This window comes from Ctenocephalides felis, unplaced genomic scaffold (assembly GCF_003426905.1).
Source record: "Ctenocephalides felis isolate EL2017-DRISC unplaced genomic scaffold, ASM342690v1 CF-g0.4_SCAFFOLD_03571, whole genome shotgun sequence".
Lineage (NCBI taxonomy): Eukaryota > Metazoa > Arthropoda > Insecta > Siphonaptera > Pulicidae > Ctenocephalides > Ctenocephalides felis.
Window position 1 is genome coordinate 23,286,259 of NW_020539725.1, and position 9,535 is coordinate 23,295,793.

The window sequence follows — 9,535 nt, forward strand, 5'->3', positions numbered from 1 at the left end:
TCAAATCAAATACAAAAGGGCAGGGTCACCAACCAACTACACATTACGCCCTGCAACCAAGAAAAAGTACCCAATAAAGTAAAGTATAAAACACAGAGGATCTAATTTTGCGATGACTGTCTATAAAAACCAAGATATCATATTAGCAATTAGTTCGAGTGTTGAAAAGTTCAAAATGCAGTAATTTTAATTTTACATGTTTCTATTCATAATAATTTCAAAAAATAACATGGACGTTTAATGTATATTATATATAAATATAAATAGAAATCATAAAATAGAAATCCATATCTTAATCATTTTCAATGTAAAATTTCACTCTGCAATTTTACAAAATGTATAAATCTCTGTCCAGAATTAAGAGATTAATTGAGCTATGCTTGAAGTTAATTTGATGTTTCAACAAACAAATGTAATATTTATATTACGCTCATGAGATCTGTCAATTAATTATTTGTTTCATATAAATGTGCATAAACATCATGTTTGAATAAATAGGTAAACAAATTTTTTTAGCAAATTCATTGAGCTTTTTTTAGATAAAAAATGAATAAATATCTTGGTTACATATGTGATATATTTAAATATATATTTATAACTTCAAAAACTGTTTTAACCATAATTCATGCAATAAATGCAACATCAAATATCTAAAAATATTTATCTAAAATTACAAGTTAGATATAAAAATTATTTGGAAAATGAATACTATTCAATTTTATACAATTAACTGTGTGTACTGTCATCCTCTACGAAGTCTTGAGCTTCTTCCATTGTAACACATTCTACGTGGCTTACTTTGTTCCTGCATTTTACACCATAAAATTTATTTGCATGTTCCAATAACTCTGGCCTGAATGTGGTTGTTATGAATTGAGCATCTGCAGATAATTCATGTATCATATCAGCAACTGCTTTTCTGTGTTGAGCATCCAAAGCCTGAATAATAGAGAATACCAATTACTAATTGTTTTTATTAAGCTATCATCACTGAATTATTGAATAAGTAAGTAAATATGATTTAAAAAGTAGACTTACTTGGTCTATTTCATCAAACAAATAGAATGGAGCTGGGTCACATTTTTGGATTGCAAAAATTAATCCTAAAGCAACTAAAGACTTTTGACCTCCTGAGAGCTGATTCATTTCTTTCATTTCAGCATCTCCTCCGGTGAAAGATACTCTAATAGCAACTCCAGTAAACTGCAAAACAGTAAATATAATAATAATTAATGAATTTAGACTTACTAACAAATTGTATTACTATTTGTAATCAACATGCCTTAGGAAATGCTTTATCAGCTTCTTCTTGAGTAGTTTTCATAATCAAACTTCCATGACCAGTAGGAACAAGTTTTTTAAAAACTGATGTAAAGTATTTTGAAACTTGACGGAATGTAAACTGAATTGCTTCTACCTTACGCTGCTCTAATGTTTCCATCAACTCTTTAATTTTCTCACCTCTATTATAATGAATAAATTAATGTATATGAATTTATAAATGAATATAACATATTTAAATTATATATATATATATATATATATATATATATATATATATTAATTGTTTAATATGAACAAAACAGCACTCAGATTTGTTTAACACAACTTTATTTTATGATTACAGACGTTTCGAGACCATGGTGTGTCTCATCTTCAGTGTAATTTCAAAAACAGTTACTTATATACTACACATTCTTTAATAATTTATTTAAATTTTATTTAATTTTTGGTATACAAAAAACACCAACTATTCCTTGCAATGCTTGACACAGTACTAAAGAAACATTTAACACTTACAGAAATATTCTAAACAAATTTGAAGTACTTATATAGATGGAGACAGAGAGGGTATCATTATAATGTAAACAAAAGGAGTGCTATCGCATACAAAAATCGATAAAAATGAAAAAACAAATTAATTTATTGAAAAGAATAAGATAAATGAAAAAATTTATAAATTATTAATGATGTTTATATAAGTGTCATGTAAAATATTTGTGTCGGTTCTTAGATTTATGCTATTGTTAGTCCGAACTATTAACATTGATTCTGCCATGCTCCGTTTAAATAAGTCTTTCTCATGGAATAAAATTTGGGGATTGTCAAAATCAAACTTATGGTTGTTGATATTAGCATGATCCACAAGTGTACTTTTAAATTTTTTGTTATCTATTTTTTCACATTGTAATTCATGTTGCCTGAGTCTCTTTTCTAAGTTCTGGCAGGTCTGGCCAATATAAGAGTGCTGTTTTGTTCATATTAAACAATTAATATTCGTTCCACTCATATCATAAAATTCTATATTATATATATATATATATATATATATATATATATATATATATATATATGATTTAGTAGTTAATTTTGATGTTGAAATATATGAGTGAGTTCTTGAGGGCGATACATCAAACAAAGAAAAGCCAAAGATTTATAAAATAATCTTTATTTCCAAACGTTTCGACATTCAATTTAATGTCATCATCAGTGGATCTAAAAACAGTATGAAAATTAGCATATCTAGGTAATTATAATATATGTGGATTTGTAAAGTAACTATACAATAAGAGAAAAATTAACAAATAGCAACACTTAACAACAAATCAAATATAAAAGATAGGAAAGGTAGTAGAGACTAGAATTAAATAAATAATTAAAAAGTATAGGCAAAAATATTTAAGTACACTCATATAAACTTTTTTTAAATTTTTCTCTTATTGTATAGTTACTTTACAAATCCACATATATTATAATTACCTAGATATGCTAATTTTCATACTGTTTTTAGATCCACTGATGATGACATTAAATTGAATGTCGAAACGTTTGGAAATAAAGATTATTTTATAAATCTTTGGCTTTTCTTTGTTTGATGTATCGCCCTCAAGAACTCACTCATATATATATATATATATAATATATATATATATACAGTAGAACTCCAATTATCCGAACTCCGACTATCCGAATCGCCGATTATCCGAATCACTTTCAGAAAAAAAAATTGTCCAAAAAAAAGTGCGCTATTATTCTTCCACTCGCAAAGCCAGTGTAGGCTTCTATATATTATTTAAATATTTATTTTATTTTGTTTATTATTTAAAGCATGTGAAAATATCATGTTTCTTCTATTTAATTCAATAAAAAAATAGTGCAATATCAAAACGGAACTTTTTTTCTCTCCAATGGCAATTTTTAAAAAGAAACTCCGATTATCCGAATATTTGATTATCCGAAAGGGTCCCGGTCCCCATTAATTCGGATAATTGGAGTTCTACTGTATGTATACATGGTCTGTTCAAAAAGTACCCGGAATTACTAATAATTAAATTTCGCGGGTCTGGAGTGTCTGATTGTCAAAATTTTTTTTTTATTGTGTTGGTATACATGCCCCTAAAGTATGATGAAATTTTCAGCTATATTCACTGTTTACTTTGTCTGTGGTAGTCGCTAAGGTTCGACGTGTTTTTCTGAGCTCGGCGATTTTTACAATGGAAGAATTGAAAAAGTCAAAGAATTTGTATTAAATTTTGCGTAAAAAATGAAATAAAGTGTTGCAAAGTGCAAAAATTCACCAGATATGGCTCCGTGTGACTTTTTCCTATTCCCAAAGTTGAAGAGACCCATGAAAGGACGGCGGTTTTCCTCGATTGAAGAAAATCGCCGAGAGTGCTCAAGGACATATCAAAAAGTGAATATCAAGGGTGCTTCGAAAATTGGAAAAAACGCTGGCATAAGTGTATTATATCTGGGGGGGACTACTTTGAAGGGGACCACATTAATGTAGACAAATAAATAAATATTTTTTTGAAAAAACGAAAATTACGAAAACTTTTTGAACAGACCTCGTATATGCATATATATATGATATATATATATATATATATATATATATATTTATATATGTGTGTGTGTATAGGATAATTATTTTGGGCATAAATAATCTTTAGGTTGTAGTTAATCATTACATGACATTAGATAAAGATTTATCGCTATAATAACAGAAAGTGCTATCATAGGATAGTTATCCTTCACATGCCATCATATTGAATTTTTTACAATTGTAGCTAAATGTACACATGAATACATACCCAATTGTCAGCTCTTCATGTCTTTTGTTTAACTTCTGTTTTTGCTCTGAGAAACTTAAATATTGATCCATAGCTTTTTTATTTACATGAGTATACTTTTTAAGATTTTGATTTGCTTTCTCCAGCTCTTTAAACAACTAAAACCAATTCACACTTCATTATGAATAAACAAATTTGCAAAATATAAATAAGGCAAATGTAAAGTAAACTATGATTTTATGCAATAACTCATCAACTATGAATTGTTGTTTTAATAAAAAGAAAGATAGGAGCATTAACAGGGGCATTGAAAAGGATCCACTCTTTCGTCAAAAAAATAAAATACTAATTCTTAAAACGCAAATAATACCTATAATTTTATATGGAATAACAACATGGAGCCAAACAACTAAAGCTAACCTAAATGACATACAGAGAATAATGAATAAAGCCACAAAAATAGCATATAATTTTCCACATCTAACACCCACCAAATACTTACAGAGAGAAACAAATAATCATTCACTAAATAACATAGAGAAATGCAAACTAATACACAAAATGAAATTTAACCGAATTAAAACAAGCGCAACAATAAACATAAATCAAGATATACATGAACACTACACTAGACAACACAACAATTTTCACATTGAACACAATACAAAAAAGAATTTGAGAGAAAATGTCATATGAAGTGCTAGCAAAATATATAACAAATTACCAAACGATATTAAGATGACCAGTGATGACGATAAATTTAAATAAGGAAATTGAAGACAACAAAGACTGAAGAGTTATATATAAAGATATTTTAATTATATATAGATATTATATTAATGAAATAGATATTATAGTCAAATGAAATGTATATATAATAAGAAAATTGTTTTTCATAATCTCTCATACCAGGCACCTCTGCCTGACAGATATGAAAATGTATATATATATAATATATATATAAATAAAAAAAAAAAAAATATATATATATATATATATATATATATATTGAAATATGTGAGTTTGGTGTTGATATATATTTTGATGAGTTATTTAGAAATAACTCATCAAAATATATATATATATATATACATATATAAATATATATATATATATATATATATATATATATGCGAATGGTTTTTCAGCCACAAGTCGAAAAACTAAAAACAGAACGTAAATATAAATCTTCTTCAATATGTTTCGAGCTATTCAATAAAATACAATACATTTGTATTTTAGCTGAATGATAGGCTAGCAGAATAGCTCGAAACGTATTAAAGAAGATTTGTATTTACGTTCTGTTTTTAGTTTTTTGAATTGTGGCTGAAAAACCATTCACATTATGTTTCGAAGTTAAAATAAACAATATCAAGATATATATATATATATATATATATATATATATATATATTCATATACATATATGTATAACAGTGTGTGTGTGTATGTTTGCAGGTATATTATATAAATTCTTTGTCATAGAAACCAAATGAATAATTCATTTTTCTATAACTTCAATAAACTACTTACTTGTTTAAGACTCATGGAATTAAATTTCTGATAAGCCTCGGGTTTTGGCAATGTTCCCAGCTGTGATATTTTCTCAGTATATTCTGTAATTTTTTCTTGCATCAAGTTTAACTTTGATGATAATTTTTCTATGCTTTTTGAATCTTCTTCAATTTTTTCTTGAGCTTCATGTTCTTTTCCTTTCCATTCATCTAATTCTTTTTGCAAAGATTTTTGCTAAAAACATTCATAAAAAAAAATTAAAGTTATTTACCAGAAAATTATAATAAATATTATAAATGTTATACTTACAGCTCTTACAGCCTTTTGTAATTTGGATTCCATGCTTTGTAAGTCTTGATTTACTTTATCTATTCTGGTTTCAGCAGCTGCAAGATCTGTTCCACAATTCGCCAATTGTCTCTTTCTATCTTCTACAGATATTTCTTGAAGCGCTTGAACTAATTCTTCTTTTCTCCTAAAAATGAAGAAAACATGTATAATACAAATATATTGTATAGCAATTAATATTAATAAAAACCTTATTAAATTATTTGTTAAGAGATTTTCTAATTTATTCTTATTTGCTTCCAAATTCATACGCATACTGAAAGCTTCTTTATTTTCTTGATGTAAACGTCTTATATCATCATTCAGTGTGTCAACCTCTCTTTGATCTTGCACAGATAATTGTTCAAGTAATTCCTGTTAATAAATAATACCAATTCATAAGCATACAGACCATAGGATTAGTCAATGTTAAGCAACCTATATTGTAAAGTTACATTCAATAACGAATTCATTCTTTATTACCCTAACCTTCGTCGGACCCGACCCAGTCCGACAAGTAAGATATAAATCAACGCTGTCGGACTTATTCCGATATAAAAAAATGCAACGTTATTCCTTTGTCGGATTTCTTATCACATTAGACTCATTGACACATACTATTAGTCAACAAGGTTTGAAGAATATCAGCCAGAAAAGAGTATTTGCAATGTAAAAATAAATGCAGAACTTTGAAAATGCAAAGTATGCCTCATATTCATCTCAAATACTGCCGGAGTTGCACCAAAACGTTCTTGTTCAAAACTTGTTGCACTATATGTTCTTGTTGCCGGAATACAACTATACGTTCATGTTCAAAAACAGGATGAATGTTGGGACTGGCAGATGATAGGGACAGCTATTATACAGATATGACAAATGTGCAAAAAATAAACATATGCACAATATATTTTCATTCATATAGATTTTAATGCATTATAAAATGCATAACTTTTTAACTTCCCGTAGGGTAAGTTATTGCAATCATCCAAAAATCAAAATTGAAAATTTTTGCATTTCTTCAAGTTTTGAATATTTCTGAACATTTGTCATGTATGTATGGATACCATTTTTCGTCCATGTTTTCAGGCACACAGATAAACCGATTGGAATGGTTCAAAAAACATTTGATTCCTATTGATAGGAAAATGTGCTGATTAGTTTTCAGCAAAGGCAGGTCCAACCATTTTGGATATACAGAGCAAAGAGTGCAGAAAATATAAATCGAGTTTTTGAGAAAACTGAGCAACGATTTGAATGATCCAAAAAAACATTCAATTCATAATGATGGGGAGAAGAGGTGATTAGTTTTTGCCAAAGGCAGGTGTGCAGTCGTTTTGGAGATACCGAGCTAAATGTGCTAAAAATTGCAGTTTTTGAGAGAACTTAGCATCCGATTTGAATGATTTAAAAACCTTTCTGCTTGTGTTGATAAAGCATTGCCAGCCCAAAATTTTTATCTCTAATTTTTTTTTTTTCAGAAAATGTTTTTTTGTATCAAAAATAATTCAGATTTTAATTTTATTCTGGCTGAAGTTCTAAAATTAGCTCACTTATATACTTCAAATAAATAATTTTAATTTGTAATTTATTTTATACAATTCTCAAAAATTTTAGATTACAGTATTTATAATAATCTATTTGAAAACATTTTATATTCCTTGAATATTTCATTACGGTATGGAAAGTTTCAGCAATTTGCCTTAAGGCTTGATGCCATACACAACTAGTTTTTATAAAATTGTAGATGTTGAAACAATTATAGGAATTCCCATATTAAATTAAAAGCATTTTAAATTTTTTACTAATGTTTTATGTAGTAAGATAATAAAGCAAGCTTAGCTATTAATGAATCAATATTAACCAACCTGATGAAGCTCAGATTCTAGTCCATCTTTTGTGGTTTGCATAGCTTCTAAATGAGCTTTGCATTGTGCAAGAGATCTTTCCTTTGGATTTCTGAATCTCTGAATACTATTTAATTCCTCCCGCATCAACGAATCTCAGTAGTAACTTTATCATAGATATCCCTGGAATTAGTTGAATTACAAATTACAGCCTTGTTAATTACCCACTTAACTTAGTGTTTCTGACATAGCATTTCTATCTCAAGAATATGTAATAACTTTCAGAAAGATTACTGTTTTACAGAATGTATAAATAGTAATTTAAATTTTCTTCTAAACTAAAAATATAACAAACATTCAAGTAAAATATTTTTTACAAAATGAAATGATAGAGATAATTTATCTTACTAACTTAGAGTTACTCTGTTTAGTTTTTCGGTTCTGCATTTCAAGAACAATACTATTAATTTTAGCTTCTGTTGCTGGTTGTTAGATTTCTCTTATTTCCATTAAATCCTTTTCTGTTTGTCGTATAGATTCCATGTACTCACTCCTTGCTCTTTGCATTTCCAAGCGTGATCTTGAAGTATTAAAATACCCACCGGTCAAAGAACCCTTTGAAGATACCTGTAATATTTCTTAGTTAAAATTTCAATAATTTTTCCAGATCTTATCATGGTATTATAAATCATAAAGTTAAAATGTATGAGGAAACATTTCCATCTTCAAATTTTCATCTCCAAATTTATTTTCATAAAAAAATGCTATTTATTTTTTACCAATTTTAAAAACTAATAAAAAAACATTCTATATTTCATAAATCAATAAAATTTACAAGGCTTAATGTTCTAAAAACTTCTTAAGGTACTAGCTGAATCTAACCTGATCTCCATCCAGTGTAACACAGTCCAGACCAGTACTCTTTGCTAAATCAGTGGCTTCTCGAGATTTCGACAAATCAATGTTTTACCAAAATGTATCTTATGGCTTTATCATACTTTGATCATACTTCAATTAGATACCATGGCAAGCATCCTGCCAAAAAAAAATTATGGTCTTCATAGTATCTATAATACAAACCTCTTTCATTTATCCAAACATAGCATCCAATTTTATCTGAACTTATTTATTATCACTTTATTTTATATTTTCTTTACTAAACTTGCAAAATGCATTACTTCTGACATACAAGAAAAAGTAAAAACAAAGCATGCAAATGTTACAAATAAAGTTGTTTGAAATTATGCACCTTATATGGTCAAAGTCAAAACATATTCTTGAAAAATTATCAGCCAACTCATTGAAAACAAGGCAATAATTTTAAAACATAATTATTTTGCATATTTAGATTCCAAATGTGTGTCAACACTCAGACAGTTGTCAAATAAAACATACAGAAAATTATAATAAATTATCCATTTCCGTTCATAAAAGAAAAATAATACATAGATCCAGAATTTTCTTTATCCTAAATCGAAGTTCAAATTTTCGTAATTTAGTACTAAGTTTATGTGTTGCAAAAATATAGTAAACCTACTAAATGACAAATCTGATAAACCTATAAAAAATCAACATAATTGAAAAAAATATGAAAATAATTTTATTCATTCGATCATACTTATAATACTTAGATAATGGTTGTCCTTAGAATTTTTTTGTCATTTATTTAAACCATCATTTTATTAATTAACATATTTCTTCTATGTAATAATGAATAAAGTTTAATTCTAATAAACAATCAATAATATTGGATATTTTGCTCAAAAAAAAATCTCT

At 27.3% G+C, this 9,535-nt stretch overlaps 1 pseudogene; it reads right to left on the reverse strand.

Annotated features, from left to right (window-relative positions):
* Positions 1 to 614: 614 nt before the first annotated feature.
* Positions 615 to 8,848, reverse strand: LOC113385814 (annotated as a pseudogene).
* Between the last annotated feature and the right edge of the window lie 687 nt (positions 8,849 to 9,535).